The sequence below is a fragment of the Camelus ferus genome, chromosome 1, assembly GCF_009834535.1.
Source record: "Camelus ferus isolate YT-003-E chromosome 1, BCGSAC_Cfer_1.0, whole genome shotgun sequence".
Lineage (NCBI taxonomy): Eukaryota > Metazoa > Chordata > Mammalia > Artiodactyla > Camelidae > Camelus > Camelus ferus.
This window is the reverse complement of record NC_045696.1, coordinates 113,113,949-113,131,435: the sequence shown is the minus strand read 5'-3', so window position 1 is coordinate 113,131,435 and position 17,487 is coordinate 113,113,949. Positions and strand designations below refer to the sequence as shown.

The following is a 17,487-nucleotide window of genomic DNA, read 5'->3' as shown; positions in this document are numbered from 1 at the left end:
GAGATCGCTCATATGTGGAATCTAAAACAAAAACAAAAACAAAAACAAAAACAAAAACATAAATACAAAACAGAAAGAAACTCATAGACATAGAATACAAACTTGTGGTTGCCAAGGGGGCAGGGGGTGGGAAGGGACAGAATGGGATTTCAAAATTTGTAGATACTGACAGGCATATGCAGAATAGATAAACAAGATAATACTGTAAAGCACAGGGAAATACATAAAAGATCTTATGGTAGCTCACAGTGAAAAAAAATGTGACAATTAATATATGTATGTTCATGTATAACTGAAAAATTGTGCTCTACACTGTTATTTGACACAACATTGTAAAATGACTATAACTCAATAAAAAATATTTAAAAGATTATATTATCTGCAGGAAGGTGGAAAGTGCTTTGGGAAAAAGAAAACTAGAACCAAGAGGGAGGATCAGAAGTGCCAAGTGTTGTGCTTGCTGGGTGGCTGAAGCATTGAATAGGGTGGCCAGACATCACTGAAGGATAAGATTCAGATAAAGACTTGGAGGCGGTGCGGGAGTGAGCCCAGTGGATACCTTGGGGGATAGGTGAGGTGTTCCAGGCACAGGGAATAGCCACCCACTGCTAGAGTAAAGATGAAGGAAAAAGTGGAAAAATGCAACTGTGACACACGAGCCAGGAAAGAGATGATATCCTTAATAGAGAAGAGAGTTCTTGAAAATCAGTTAAAATCAGTATCTTGTAGAAAATGGGCAAATGACATGAACAGACAATCTTTGGATAACAGTCAACAGTGAAATATGTCCAATCACACAAGCAACCAGGACAATATGCATTGAAGTAACCTCACTATTGGGCAATCCAATTTGTGAGGATTAAATAATGTCTGTAAGGAGGTGATGAGCTGGCCTCGCTTCTAAATGTTAACGGAAGTGTCAAATGACACAACCTTTTCTAAGATAGTTTGGTTACATTTATCCCCAGACTTTATTCTAGAAATATTTCCTATGGAAATAATCAGATATTAAGACAAAATTTAGGTGAAGGTATATGTACAGCAGCCTTGTTTATAATGACATATATATCTAGATATCATTCAAACTGGTTTCTAGCCCAGGATATATCCGTGAGCATTTGATGCTTCCCAATAAATGTTCCATAAACACCTCCAACTCCCAACATCCAAACTCATTTTCTCCAGCCCCAGTACCATCCCCAAATCTCCTCCTCTTGTCTTTCAGTGAATGGTACCGATGGACATCCATCACCTAAGACACAAACCTGAGAATCATCCTTGATGGCTTTTCTCTCACTTCCTGAATTCTATCATTCCCATGTTTTATCAATTCTCCTTTTGTATATGTATATATATTTGGTAATTTTTTTCTCAAATCCATTCCCATAGAACTGCTTTGGTGCAGCTCTCATCAATTTACACCTTGGCTAATTAATGGCTGCTTACCTGGCCCACAAAAGCCAATCTCAACTCCATCCCATCTGTCACATCATCGCCATAGGTCTCTTTCTAAAATATTAACCTGGATCAAATCACTTCCTTGTTTCAATTTTTAAATGGCTTCCTACTGCTGTCGGGTTAAAATCCAAACACCTGAGGCAGACTTGTGTGAGCTGACTCCTGGGCAGCAGCCCTCTTGTCCTGCCAGTCTGAATTCTTTACTCCATCCATCACCATCTACTTGCAAATTACATACCTCAGTTCTTTCTCTGTCTTTGTACATGCTACTTCCTCTCCTTGCACCCCACCTCAACTTTACTGTTCCCCAGTTGACTTCTCTTCACCTTTCCAGATTCAACTGCCAAAAGACAAAACCTGGGCTTTTAGTTTTGGTCAGTCTAAGTCAGTGCATCTCAAAGTCAAGCACGCATGAGTCCTATGGAGGACTTGTTCAAGTTTCCTGGATTCTACCTCCAGAGCTTCTGATTTGGTAGGTCTGGGGTGAGGCCAGAGAACCTGCATTTTAACAAGTTCCCAGGTGATGCTGCTCCAGGGGCCACACTTGGAGAACCACCTGTGTGGAGAAGTCTTCCTTGAGTTTGGCTGACGGCTCGCTTTTTCAGTACTTTAACAAGTGTTTGCTATGTGAGTATGCGTCTATTCCAGCACTTGCATTAGGCTAGGTATTCTGCATAGAGGTACGCAGATGGTCTCTCTCTCTGGTGGGAAGGAGGCAGGGCTGATGCATACAGTTTTGCAGGCTGGACACCGTGTAAATGGTACCCACTGTGATACTGCAGCTCGGCCAGAGGTGACGATCCTGGGAGTCAGAGAAACAAGCCTACGGTTTACAGAGCAGTATAATATGTGCCATGATACAAAGATGCATGGTTTTCTTTCAGACATGAGCAGAACCTCCAAACGCAGATATGAATGGGGGGCCGGGCATCAGACAAGACTTCCTAGAGAATGAGATACCTCCCTTGAGTCTGGAAAGGTGCTGAGACGTCATCTGGGAAACAGTAAAGGTAGAAGGGGGCAGGGAGGGGGAGTAGCAGGTGCGAAGACACAGAAGCATCATATGAGAGTACAAGCAGATTGTTATGAATGGAGGAAAGAATTTCAAGGGGTCTCATCATGTTACCTTATATGAGGGGCATTTGTTTGATTTTTAAAAGTTTTAAAAATTCTGTAAGATGGCACACATTCAAAGGGTATATAAAACAATATTACAGACACATATGTACCCACAATTCAGATTTGCTCTATTTGCTTCATCTCTTTCTTTATAAGAAATAAAACATAAGAAACCCTCATGACTTATCTCCCTCTCTCTCCCTTGTCTTCACCAAGCTAGCCACTATTTTACAGTTGGTGTGTTTTTCCCATGCATTTTTTTTTGTACTTTTATTACGTCAGTGTACAGGCATTTACTTTTTAATGAGAGACTCTGTCCAAGATGTTACAGCAGAAATTACAGCGCTTGCCTCGGCAGGCTTCCTGAGAAGACACGGGGAATAGCAGGCAGCCAGTGCCCAGGCAGACCCGCCCTCTCTGATGTGCGGTGGGAAAAACAGAGCTCACACTAGCTTTGCAAAATGCCATCAGAGGGGGTTAAATCAGAAAACTGAGTTCTGCTTATTCAGCTGATTTTAAAAGCTGAAATGAAAAGTTATTTTGCCTCGCAGCCAAAGATGTCAAACACACAGTACCTAGAAAGTGGTACTGACAAACTCCATCATTTTTGCCCAGCCTCGTGGGGAACATACACAAGAAGCATGTGTATACGTGAGTGCACCGTGTACCATGGATGAGAGGACTTCCAGAATAGCCATGCTGGGGGCCTGGTTCTCTCCTACCAGCAGCACAGATGGGCTTTGATTTTGTCACCTGCAAAATGGCCCGAAACGACTGGCTGCCCACCGGCTTAACTAAAGGGATGTGACAATGCTTGGAGCTTAAATTCTTTCTCATTTGGGAACCCATAAAGAAAGTCTATGAAAATATGGCTATCAAATGCATGATGCTACTCCTCCTAAAATTAAAGAAAGGAGAGAGAGAATGTGAGAGATCGAGACAGTGAGAGAAGGAAAGAAAGAGAGAGAGAAAGGGGAAAGAAAAGCTGGTTTTCTTCTCCATCCTGACTTTCTTGCTTCTTCTGGCTTGGTTTCTTATGATAAGATCTTAGTTATCTTTCCTTCGCCTCTTATTTCCCTTAAAAATCTATAATTTAGCCCCTTTTTACTCTCCCTTTTTCTTTTATTCAGGGATGCCAAAGTTTGAAAATCCTTGCAATTGGCAGTATGGGGCCTTAGAAAAGTTTTATGCTGTTTGTGCTGTGTGTATTTATTTCTGTATTATTTATCTATTGTCAATAGACTACATCATTCAATTTTTTCCAGCCAATTTTCTGTATGGAAGAACACTACAAAACTGTTTTTGTTTATCTAGATTCTGTTTCCTAGAAGATTAGCTGAATGTCTTTCTTGGGTTGCCATTCATATATAAGTGCATGTATATATATGAATATATACATGTATATGTGTATATGAATATATATGTACATATAATGTATTTTATACACATGCACTCACTCCACAAACGTACACATGTGTGTGTGTTTGCTGAAACATAGTTTTGAATTGCACAGCTAATTAATGAATACATTCTCCTTGGTCAATGCAGTCTTCACAAATTCTGCCACACGGATCTCTTCTCTCCTGTCCCTAATGCCACCTCAGTAATACAAAGCTCAGTACCACAAATTGGCATCCTCAAATCTGCTTCCCATCATGCTGTTCCCTACAAGACTTGTTCCTGTAAAGCGCCACCCTGATCATGCCTCTCCAGAATTGAAAAGTCTTTAATAGCTGCCTAATTGTGACCCATCTGCTAGATGCTGCCATGGTATTCTTTTATAATCAAATGTTACTTTACTTCTGGAGGGTAAAGTACCCAAGCTACATTTTCCAGATTCTTTTGCAACCAGGAGTTGGTAGATGCGATTGTAGGTAGAAGCTGTGAGGTGGGAATTCATGTTAAGGCCTCCTAGACAGGAAAAACAGCTGGTAATGGGTGCCTTTTGTCCCCCTCTTTCCAGCTTTCCTGCTGCTGAGAATTAATGTGTGAGGGCTAGTGCTCCAGCAGCCATCTTGACCCAAGAGGTAACCTTGAGGATAAAATATACATTTAAGAGTAAAAATACAGAAAGATAGAAGGTACCTGAGTCCCTGATGATAACAGAACCACCACTCACCTCCCTCACAACTGTCCTGGGCAGAAAAATAAATGTTTGTGTGTTTGTCACTATTATTTAAGACTTTTTTTGTTATGCACAGGCCCAAAATAGTAGTCTACTCTCTCCACAAATTTGGCTATTTCTCCTCTCCATCCAAGGTAATATAATGTTTAGTTTCAATCCATTGCTTCTCTTCTTATTCTAGACAGAAAGATGTGTGTTCAAGCCCAGCCCTGCCATGGTGACAGCCACCTCCTCGGGCACTGCTCCTGGCCTTCCACCCTCAGTTTCCCTGTCTGGAAAAGGAGAAGAATCATAACATGCACATTAAGGTGTTTGTTATTTTTCTCTCTCCCAGTTTTTTAGTTGTGACGAGCCCAGTTGTACCAATAGGAAAAAGAGTTGTGAGAAGGAGAAGGAAAATATCAAATCAGGTTATTTCCCACTTGTTCACAGCCCTTGGAAGCAGTTTAGTGGCTGAAAAGGTCCAGGTTGCTGATTTTTAAGAGTCAGTGGGAAAAATATCAATAGATTGGACTTCAGTTAGTGACATTTTACTCTCATTCTCATGAATAACTGAAATCTGACTACATATATGCTACATTTTCCTAACACCCCTTGCCCTGTAGCTTACATGTATTTTCACACACGCACATTTCAAGAACATTGGCCCTAGGAGACTCATGTGCCCCAAATCACTGGATTGGAGAAGTCATACAATTTGTCTTGGTCCTTGCCATTTGAATAAATTGACTCTTAATGACTTGAAGAACCGGTGCCTTTTCAATAGACGTTGAATTGCAAAAAAGCAAATTCTGTTCAAACTCTTCCTACGTTGTGCAATTTCATTTCTGTTCTTGTGCACATTAAATTAAATTGGTTGGATAAAAATCTTGCTAAATTAAATTTGATTCGATGGGGACTTTTGCATGCATGTGCGGGCCAAATGCGGTATGTGTGGGTTAAAACATGTCCTGGTTACTTAAAATGATCTTTTTACAGCTGATTCCGTTTTTCCATAGCCTCATTAGTGGTCTAAATTTTTGTTAATGTGGATCCATCTTATGAGTGAAATAGGCCTTGGCCTTTTTTTTTTTGGAAATCACAGAAGTAGCAGTTAGTTCTTTCTGAAGAAAAGTCACACAGCCCTGAAGTTTGGAACACTGGTGCACAGCCCGCCCCTTGGGTCCATCCGGGGCTGGTTGAATCCACGGATGTGGAACCCGGGGAAGTGGCGGGTTGACTGTCCTGCACCATTTTATCTACATGAGGGACTCGAGCATCTAGGATTTTCATATGCTGGGGGTCCTGGAACTGCTCCCCCAGATTCCCAGGGACGACTGTATCTTTAAAGCCTTCCTGCTCCTGCTTCACGTGACCCTTTCTTACCATTTCCCATCACTGTCATCATTTCCTTTTCGAGAACATTCTCCTGGCTCTTCCCAGCCCAGTTTTCTCATCAGGATCTAAAATGCAGGGTTGGCCTCTGGGTCCTCTCTGCCTGGGCCTATGACCTTAGCAGTATTTCAACCCAAATCATAACCTTCGATGTTCATGCCAGACTTCTAAAACGTGCACACTGAACAATTTAAGTAGAGTTGGTTCCAAGTATGTCGGGGGAAGGAAAGTCATTTAAAATTTTTTTTTTTATTTTTTGAAAAGTGACATTTATTTACTTTGGGTTTTTTTTTTTAGAGGAGGGGTAGGTAATTAGGTTTATTTATTTCTTTATTTTTAGAGGAGGTACTGGGGACTGAACTCAGGACCTCGTGCATGCTAAGCATGCGCTCTACCACTGAGCTCTACCCTCCCCCAAGGAAAGTCACTTTTAAAGGGCCCAAATGCCTTAGTGCAAGGATGTCAGTGTCCCTTCAGGCCTGAATTCCACTCTGTCACCAGAAGTTCCACTCCAGCAAGATATGTGACAAGAAAACTTCCATTTTATAGGTCATAAAAAAGCATTCAGAGAAGGAACAAAATATTTAAAAAATTATGAGCAATTTCCTGGAGTTTACCAATAGTACATGTCAAAGTCATGCACGAATCAAGCAGCGTACTTGCAACGTCTACTCTCAGAACACCAGTAAACACACTTCAGCTGCACGATGGGCTAGAAGACCCCAAAAGGGATTCAGTGCATTGTTGTCTGAAATTCTCTGAGATGTTTTTTCTGTTTTTCATAATTACTGAACCAAGAAAGGGCTGGAAAACCATCGTGGTCTCCTGTCTTCTGTAACTTTGCATAATGACCATAGACCCCATTCAATAAACAGCCACGTAGCTTTAAGAAAGACCATCAGAATTTTCAGTATTTAAAGAAGTTCTCAGCATTTTCATCCACAAATCAGCTAATATTTTGGCCTTATCCTCCTTCTTTGTTTTTATTACATATGGTAAAAAGCACAGGAGAGTTTTGACAAATGCCAGGCAGCCCACACTTCTGTTGAGATAAATATTTCCATCACCCAAGAAAATTCTCCTGAGCCCATTCCCCGTCAACCCCTCCTCTCCACGAAGTAACCACTCTTTTAATTGTTATCACCCGAGATTAGTCCTGCCTTCTCTAAAACTACGTAAAAAATGAATCCAGTATACTTTTTTAGTGTCTAATGTCTCATGTGCTAAGCATCTATAAAATCACCTCTTAGTTTCCTTATCCGTAGACTGAGGGGCTTGCCCTGTAAAAATGGTGGCAAGAATTCTGGGGAGGTGTAGGTGAAGGTTACCTGGAGAGGGGGTGGTGAGGGGACCTGAGAAGTCACCTTGGTTAGGGGTGTGGAGGGAGAGAAGGCTAAAGAGTGGCGTTTAGGGCAAGCTTCGTGCCTTCAAACAGAACGGCTGTACTTTTGCATGTCTTACAAATCGGGTTTCATTGAAAGATTGCATTTGAGTAAAAGTTCTTTGTAAAAAAAAAAAAATGTCAGAGACCTGCAGGTCTAGACGATCCTTACTGATCCTTTTCCCTGGAACATTCTATAAATTACAAATAGTGTTTCTGATATGAGAGCTGTGACTGGTCCCCTGGAGAGAGGGCTGGGAGACAGAGGCAGCCAGACTAGGGGCCCCCAGGGAGGGCCTGGGCACTGAGCCCTGTAATATTAGCACTGGTTACAATCAGATAGCGCCACCCCAGCCGAGGCGGCCGGACAATAGGCCAGAGGCCCTGGCGATGGGAGACACAAAGACAGCATTCAGAAGACCCGACTCCCTCACCCGCCAGCACTGCTCCAGACGCCACAGACCCTGGCCCAGCCGGAACGTCCCCTGACCGCCAGAGAGACATTTTTCATGCTTAGCTTTTCAACTGCTAAAAATAATAAACACAGAAAGGGAAGTGTTGATACAACCTTAACGGCGGAGACAAACTGAAACTGTTGTTATAATAATGTAAACAAACTCGGTTCCAAATGACATCTTCGTGCTCCCAACAGGCGGCTTGAGACTTCCAAACATCTGGAGACCAGAGGGAGGCCCAGTGGGCTGGGCAGTAGGGGAAGAGGCTCTGCCCTGCACAGGTGCTCACATCCTATCAGACTTGCTCTAACCAAAGGTGATCTCATCCTTTTGCCTTTCTTTTCTTTTCTTTTTTTTTCTTTTTTTAAACCATTTTAGGACAGAGAGATTGGAGAGGACTATTGCTTCTTTATCAAGCAGTTTTCCATATAACAAATTAAAAATGGGCTCCTTTCACTCTGACCAATTATGACTTTTCTTCCTCCAAGTGAATTCATAGCATCCTTTTCTCCATTATGTTGATTTTTGATCCATTTCATGTTCTATATTTCTCCCAAATACCTACAGAGTTCAAAACTGTGTTCAGTAACAACAGTAGTAGTGCCACAAATGAGAAGACAATTCCCATAATGTTAAAAAGCAACAATCATAAAGACCACGAATCTGCAAACAGCCAAGTCAAGCCTGGCATCTAACCTTCCGATCCATGAAATCCAGGGAGGAACTAGGCACCCACGCAGGACGGCCGACGAGAGGGGAACTGCAGATCTGGAAAAAAGGAAACACAGGAAGATAAATAGAAGTGTGTTTTTTTTTTTTTTTAAAGTTCCCCAACATTTGCTTAATCTGCCACTGCTCTTCCTTCTATGTTTAAACAGAATCTGGTTTCAGGGCTGCCTCTGATTTTGAATAGATGCAAATAGACTTAGACAAAATCTCATTCCCAAGGGAAGGCGGCTTCAGAGAAAGGGGCTTTAACATAAGGGTTGTTATAATGCATTATAGGCATTGGACAACGTTTGTGGATCCCAAAGACCTACTTATCTGTGCACAGGACTCCAGGGTTTTGGATTCCCAGGCTGGGAAGATGGCCAAAAGGTAATGGTGAATCTTAAACATCTTAGGAATTTTGTGCTAAATAGGGGTCCAGCTGGGTGTCAGAGGGCAGTTCCCAGGCTAGGTCCTAACAAAGACCAGCGTGGGTCGTGCCTCTGGCGAGACGTCAGGGTGTGTGGCTGAGAGGAAGCTACGGAGCTGTCCGGAAGGGATCAATGCGATGATGCTGGGGACACTTCCCACGGGTGTAAAGCATGGAAGACACAGTCAAGCTGGCCCCAGCCTGGGTTCCTGCAGGAAATGACGTCGCCAGGTGTCTCTCTGCACAGCCAGTGAGGAGCTGCGTTTTCAGTAACTGTGGTTCCACAATTGTTGTTGTGGGGAACTTAGACATCACAGAGGAGCAGAGGTTGGCGGAACAAATGTCTGGGTCCCCGCTACTCAGAAGGGACCACTGACAATATTTTGTCCTAATCAGCTATTTTTTTTTCTAATTAAACAAAATAGAGCACATAATCTTCTTGACAACCTCACTCCAAGGCCAGACCATGAATTTGTTTGTATCTTTCCAGAACACAATGCTTTTTAACATTTACAAATAATATGTGTTTCCAGGACAATGAACAGTGTTTGAATGTTTTTAATTCACCTAGGTGATCCAAGTCTGTGTACCTGTATCTGGCCTTCTACACTTCGACTCAGTGTCACGTGTGTGAGCTGGCCACTGTGACGGCAGCAGCTCGTGCCCTCTGCTGCCACACTAAGTCTCCGCTCAGTCACTGCCGCTCTGCCCGGGACCATCAAAGCACTTGTCCTGTCATTAAAGTGTGTGCTGGCAACGTGGATGGACCTAGGGATGATTGTACTAAGTGAAGTAAGTCCGACTGAGAGAGACAAATACTATAATGATATCACTTCTAGGTGGAATCTAAAAAGAAAATACAAATTTTGCTTACAAACCAGAAAAGGATTCACGGACATAGAAAACAAACTGTGATTACTGGGGGTGGGGGAAGAGGGGCAGGGATAGCTTAGACATTTGGGATTAATAGATACACTTTACTATACATAAAATAGATAAACAACAAGTACCTACTGTCTAGTATACGGAACTGTATTCAATTTCTTGTAATGAGCTGTAATGGAAAAAAATCTGCATATATATGACTATATATATATATATGTATAGCTGAATTATTTTGCTGTATATTTGAAACTAACATTGTAAATTGACTACACTTCAAATAAGAAATAAGAATTTTTAAAAAGTGCGTGGTGGTTGTGTGTGGATGCGTACGTATGTGTGTATGTACGAGTTTCTTCTGCACCTCCATCCAGAGCATCTCAAAGTGCTGTTCTTCTGCAGTGTGACTCCATGCAGAGTGGACACTCAGTGTGTTAAAGGCAAAATGGATTTGTTAAAAATTGATTGGCTTATTATTAATTTTCCTTTTCTTTTTAAAATTTATTTTTCATTTTTTAAAATGTCTTTCCTTTTTTTAACCCTCTTTTTTCCCCCTCCCCCACCCCTCCCTTTTAAAACAACATTCAGGAAGACTTTGGGCTTGTATTGATCTATTTTCTTCCAAGTCTCTCTCCATTTGCTTTTGTCATAAATCTCAAATCCCAAGTGTGTCGATATCATCTCATTGTTTGCTAGACAACCAGAAACTCTGATCGTGAGATTGAAGACCACAGCATTTAAGAAGCACATTCTAAAAGCGTTCTCAAAGACCATGTTGGCAAGGCCAGGAAGAAGCTTGTGTTTGTAATTGCTGTGGCTTTAGGGTGACAATGAGGAGATATACACCACTACCCTTGACACTAATATCTAAAAACAAACAGTGCCTTTGTATGAAAAACAATACTGAACCGCAGTGTACTTTTTGAGGGTACAATTCTGATTAAGACTTTGAAGACTGTATGTGAACCTGACTCAGTGAAAACCACCTAAACTTTCTCACCTCATAATTAATAATAATGAGTATTTTAATATAACACTTCTGAAACACATCTTGTGGGCAGGCTAGGCTAATCCTCTTACCTAAGCTCACTTAATTTAATCCTCACACTGATCAGATGAGGTAGGTATTATTAATAACCCCATTGCTCAGATGAGGAAAGGAGAGGCAAAGAAGGTTCCAAATTTTGCCCAGACAGTGAAAAAGAGGCTAGCCAGGAATCTCGCTCCGGCAGTAGGTGGTCAGAGGCCTCATTCTGAATGACTGAGAACAGGCTCAGGTTTCAGGAGAAAACTGCAGAGGAGAAAACTGAAAAACAGTGTCACGGAGGTGGCTTCCAAGTTTTTCTATAATACAAACAGACAGCATCTCTTTCATGGTGTGGCTCAAACCAAATTAGAGTTCTCCGCAGAGACAAATTCAAAGTGACTTCCTAGTGATGAAGGAAATTTAAAGTAGCAAGGTCAAGGCCCAGACCTTTCCAACTTAAACATCCCCATTTTTAATTCTTCGTGTCTTTAGAAAACAGGGATCTGTGAATTTGCTCGTGGCTCAAAGGAGGTGGCCTGGTTTGTTGACACAAAATTCAAGGCAAAAATGAGAATCGCTCCCTGGGACAACTTTAGCCCAAAATGTGTGTTCTTTACACATTTTTAATTGGGACACAAATATATTAACAGTGTGGTTATTCTGTACTTTCAAAATTCTGTTTTGTAACTGAATCCTATTTATATTTGGGATACATTAATTTCTGGGCATGAAGCAGTTCATTTTGTTAAGCCATCTGACCTGAGGTAAGGTTGGCACCATTTCCCAGGACTGCTCCCAATTAATGCAAATTGAAGGTTAAAGTATAAATAAAGTCCCTTTAACTCGGTTTATTAATATGTTATTTATAAATGACTCTTTACTCGGTCTATTTTTTTTTCAGTCTGTAACTATGTACAAATGAACTCTACAGAACAAACTAGCAAATACATAACGTGTATTTTATTGCAAAGTTTTCTTTTAAGAAGAGTTACTATGATGGCAAAAATTTAATGTCATCGTTCTATTTCTTTGGTCTCAGGTCTCTCATCAAATTCTCTGGAGCCTGGGATAGACTGATTGCATTGCATTCACTGCCTACAACTTCAGCCCCCCTGGCAACTACCCTTTTGCCATGTAACTTCGCAGCTCCTCTCACTAAAGAGGTGGAGTCGATTTCCCTGCCCTCTCTGATGCAGCTTTTGGTCACATGACTTGCTTTGGCCAATGAACTGTTAGCAGGTATGCCGCATGTTGAAGTTTGAAAAAGTTCTTGTTACGTTTCTGTGTCTTCTTTGCTCCTCTAACTGCCATGAGGACATGCCTGGACTAGCTTGTCATGGCTCAGAAACGTGGAATGGCATTGACTCATGTCTCAGCCACCACTGTTCCAGATCAGCCTACGGTAGCCAAGCCCCACACATATTAATCAGCCCAGGCAAGCTGGGCAGGGCCACCCAGCTGACCCACTGGTGGACGCAGATGTATGAGTGTGTCCAGCTGGAACTCAAAGAACCACCCAGCCAGTCCTCAGACTCGTGAACTCATAAGTGCCAACTATTTCAAACCATTGAATTTTTTTTTAATTGCAGTATAGTCAGCTTACAGTGTTGTGTCAATTTCTGGTGTACAGCATAATATTCAGTCATACCTATACATACATATATTTGTTTTCATATTTTTTCATTGTTTAAGTTACTACAAGATATTGAATATAGTTTTCCCTGTGCCATACAGTATGAACTTGTTGTTTATCTGTTCTATATATCTATCAGTTAGTATTTGCAAATCTCTAACTCTCAATTTATCCCTCCCACTCCCTCCCCCCTGGTAACCATAAGTTTGTTCTCTATGTTGAGTCTGTTTCTGTTTTGCAGATAAGTTCATTCATGTCTTTTTTCTTTTTATAGATTCTACATATGAGTCTTATATGGTATTTTTCTTTCTCTTTCTGGCTTATTTCACTTAGACTGATGATCTCCAGGTCCATCTATGTTGCTGCAAATGGCATTACTTTATTCTTTTTTTTGTAGCCGAGTAATATTCCACTGTATAAATATACCATGACTTCTTTATCCAGTCATCTGTCATCTGATGAACATTTAGGCTGCTTCCATGTCTTGGCTATTGTAAATAGTGCTGCTACGAACATTTTCGAATTAGCGCTCCCTCTGGATACATGCCCAGGAGTGGGATTGCTACATCGTATGGTAATTCTATTTTTAGTTTTTGACAAACCATTGAGTTTTAAGGTAATTCATTACTCCTCCAAGTCACGCCATGCAATGTGACTGTGCACTAGATACAACTGATGCAGGACCTACCACTGGTTTACCCAAAAGACAGATGCCCACATAGAAGAGAGTTTAAAATTATGTAATAAAATTCATCAAATAGCCACCAAATGCCAGCTGTTTCAGTCAGGTTCAACCAGGAAAACATAGAGTGATCTAAGTATTTAAATAGAAGGACTATAGTGCCAGGAACTGATTGCCCAGGAGAAGGAAAGCTGTGAAGGCAAACGGGAGACTGAGGCATCTGGGAGCTCAGAACTGCAGAGAATCCCTGAGCTACAGGAACAACAAGCATGGATGTGTTGATGCTGGAGCCCAGGGGCCAGGGTCTGCCCCCTGCCACCGCCTCTGCAGAAGCTGAATGCTCCAACGGCCTCCCTGGTAGGTTTCGAATCCCCAGAGGAGACGCAGCTGTTATTAGAGAGCCTGCCTGGGGCAGAGAGTGTGAGAAAGGAATGGCCCAGTTTCCTCCTCTGCCTTCAGTCTCCTGTTCTCCTTCCAGGGCCACCCAGAAGGAGACCCCTTGACTCCAGAACCTGGACAGCCCAGGCCTTGATGGCAACCTTTCAGTCACACAGGGGACGGGCAGGGAAGGGATCTGAGGGCAGACAGGCAAACCCACCACCAGGATGGACGAGACACCACACAAGGTGCTGAGAGCTCCGCCTGCACAAATAACTGAGAACCAGAACACACTCTGGGCTTGAAGTTTAGAAAATCCATCAGCAGGCGGAAGTGAGGGAAAGGGTGTGCAGGTAGCAGCAACCATGGGACCAGAGTACAAGCAGTACTGAGGGAAACAGCAAGTGTTCTGGTCAGGCTCAGAAGGCTGTGTACTTGGGAGGAGAGTTCAGTGAGGCTGCAAAGAGGGGGCTTGGAAAGTGTGGATCCCAGTCCAAGCACACTGGGCTTCCTCCTGTTCTGAAGGCAACGGGAACTGAATAGGTCCTGAGCAGAGAGTGGTATGATTCAAACTGTGCATTAGAAATATTACTCTGATAAAAGCTTGAGGGGTTGACAGGAGGGAGACAGCTAGACCAGGGATCTGTAATTAAGCGTAGACCTCAGGGAATTAATTCACAGCCCTCCTGAGCAAACTGGCAGGAGTCTGTATAAGATTCAGTTTTCTGAGAGATGGTCCATCGCTTTCCTTTGGTTTTTGATGGAGCCCATGACCTCTTACCCGATCCAACAATTCTAAGCACCAGAAGCAGGGGAGTGATCTAGAGATCTCCTATACTAATTCTTTTAATGAGGATCAAAAACAAAACAGGGGCAGTAGGAATGGAAAGGAGGAAACAGATAAACATTTGTAAGGCACTATCTGAAATAATCTCCATGAATGTGAACAGAAATGAAACAAGAGCAAGAGATACTAAAAGTTTTAATTCTGTTAAGTGAAGTATAATGTATACAAATACTGAATCACTCTGTTGACCACCTGAAACTGATATAAGATTGCAAAGCAACTTAACTTCAATTAAAAAAAATGCACAGGAAAAAAAAAAGTAAAAGGTTTAATGCTGGGCTACACCTGTCTACTGTTCCTTTCCTTCACCCTATAAAATGGAGAAAATAACTCATGTTTCCAAGATACCATAAGATTTACTGAATTGAAAAGTTCCAAGATAAACGCATGGCTTAATGTCACCATCGGCCCCTTCCCATGCTCGTCAAGGAAAATACTAATTCAGCACAAACTTTCCTTACTGCCGAGTCCAATGCCAATCTCTAAACCCCTTTCAAATAGCACCCCAGGAAGCCACTGCCTTTCTCTAGGGCGACTGTCTTTATTGATTGTATTGACTGTTCTTTGGTTTCATAAGGATGAAGTACCAACGAATGGATGCTCTCGCCAGAAGGTAGGTATTGTATATAATTGGGCCCGCCCTCTAGATCTTACCCTAGTTCATAAGTCCTCTTAGTGTTAACTCAGAACAACTAATACAGATTTGAATTAAGCTGAATTAGGAGGAAAACTGCATACATGAAAACTTTATTCTATTATCAAATTATCAGGTTAAGTTTTTAAATCACCACATCACATCATCACAATCCACCATTAGTGACTTCATTGTCTGGCAAAGTCTTAACTTCAGTCACAGGCAAGCTAGATGTACAGTGTCACCATGAGCCATCTTTTAGTCAGAGTATGATGATGCTTGGGTTGGTATTTGAATGCCACCATGGTCGCTTTCTGACTTAGGGTGCTTTCCATGTGACATTTGAAAAGAGGTGTCATTATCAGAGTTGCTCCCTATACACGATCATAATACAGACAAATTCAGATAAGCCAAGTTTTGTTCTACTTGTTGTTTTGATCAGCAAGAAGATAATTGCTGTCCATAACAATACAAAGATTTTCCGTTCACCTCAACCCCAGACCCCCAAAGTTTGATCTGTTCAATTCCAGAGAAACAACTTTTGAAAAATTGTCTGTATTCAAAAATACTCCCAGAAAGAAGAAAAAGAAATCTCTAAGGTAAAAAAATTCCCAGCAGTAATTATTTGACCAAGACCCACAATAAGAAGTTTGTTTTAGTCCATAACACATGTCCATATATTTAGATGTGTGTATGTGTATCTAACTAAAACAAAATTCCATAAGACATTATTCTCGCTCACGTGACATACTCGGATATTTTCCATTCCATTCAACACTATTGTATTCTATTCTTTTTTATATACTCTTCCATTAAAAAAAAGGTTAGTAATAACCTGCTAAATTGATTTTATTACCCACTAATAGGGCCCAAGCCACAGTTTGAAAAGCGCTCCAGTAGCAAAATAGCTAAAGTACTCGGACTTTATTCACCAACGTAAACATATCCACAAAAGACCAATCTTGAGCAATTTAGCAGAGAGAAAAATCTATTGGCTCTCTCTCTAGTATCCTGGATGAAGCCAAGGTTTGCTGAGCCAACCTTTGTACTTCGTGGTTGACAATGACCGAACACTGAAAGGCAGAGATCAAATCCTCAGTCTCCTTCTCAACATAGCTCTTCCGCTGGGTAATTTATACCGTGCAAGTATCAAGCTATTCAGTTCTGCTGTCACTTACTGTTCTTTTTCCAACAGCAATGGAAACACAGGATCGGTTTACTGTCTTCTCTCTTTGGTAGAATTAGATTATTCTCTCTCCTGCCCCTTTGAACAAAGATTGCATTCATCCCTCCAGAGAACCACCCCCGGGGGATCTGCAAACAAAGCATGGCAGGGAAACCGCTACCCACAAGGAGCAATAGCAGAGGATGTCCGTCCGGATTACAGACCAGAGCGAACTTCGTAATGATTCCTTTGACTGAGTGCGTACAGTTGGAAATTGGAGCAACATAATTAACTGGAAAAACAAACGTTTAAAGGCTTTATAGCGCCAAAGTCAATGGTACCTACCCAAACAAGGTTACTTACTAAAAAATTAAAACTTTTCCCTCTCTCTAAAAGGAAAAATAAAATGAACAGATGGTACAGAATCATCCTATCAGAGTATCTTTGGAGGCTTTCTTGTGAGTACTCTGGTACTGGAATATTCTTTCTTACCTGTGACTTTGAGACATTCACCCACGTTACTGTGTACACTTCCCCACGCCTCTACTCGCCCAACTAGTAAAACATTAGTGAGTGTATCATTCACGTTCTTTTATTCAGCATCTCTCCTTCCCAGAATTTATCTTACATAAATGATGATAGCTATATCCAAAGCCTCCTCAATGACAAAGATGCTCCTGGGGTGGTATCCATGGTGGCAAAGGGCTCAGAGGATGGACAATTAATTGCTAAAAGTCATCATCTTTGGGTGGCTAGGTTATTGTGATGTTCATTTTATTCTGTATACTTACCCATATTTTCCAAATTTCCCAAAACAAAAATAAGACAAAGGAACTGAAAGGAACACAGCTGTGCTTGTACTTGCTACTGAGACACTGGGGAACCTCCAGGTAGATTTCCACCAGGCCAAAGGCTGCCCAAGTGTGATCACGCCCTGAGACACACTTTAGGGATCTCTAGGGTCCATGTCAGGTTCCTCAATGGTAAAATGGGGACAGTAATAATACCTAATTCACAGAGCTGTGAGAGGATTAAGTTAAAGTAATTAAATACTGAAATGTGTAAAGCGTTTAAAACAGAACCTGGCATGTATAAGCATGATGTAAGTGTCACTGTTATTTTTACGCTGACCCAGGAAATTGGAAGATATTTACCTAGCTCTATACTGAACCCAGTGCAAAGGCCCAGG

The 17,487-nt window shown here is 41.6% G+C and overlaps 1 protein-coding gene across 1 annotated transcript in view; it reads right to left on the bottom strand.

The window, feature by feature from the left end:
- THRB (thyroid hormone receptor beta) overlaps window positions 1-17,487 on the bottom strand; it is a 381,609-nt gene that overhangs the window by 211,491 nt on the left and 152,631 nt on the right. The window contains 1 exon segment of the mRNA XM_032488494.1: window positions 8,609-8,680. The gene's annotated coding sequence lies outside the window, so the exon portion shown is untranslated.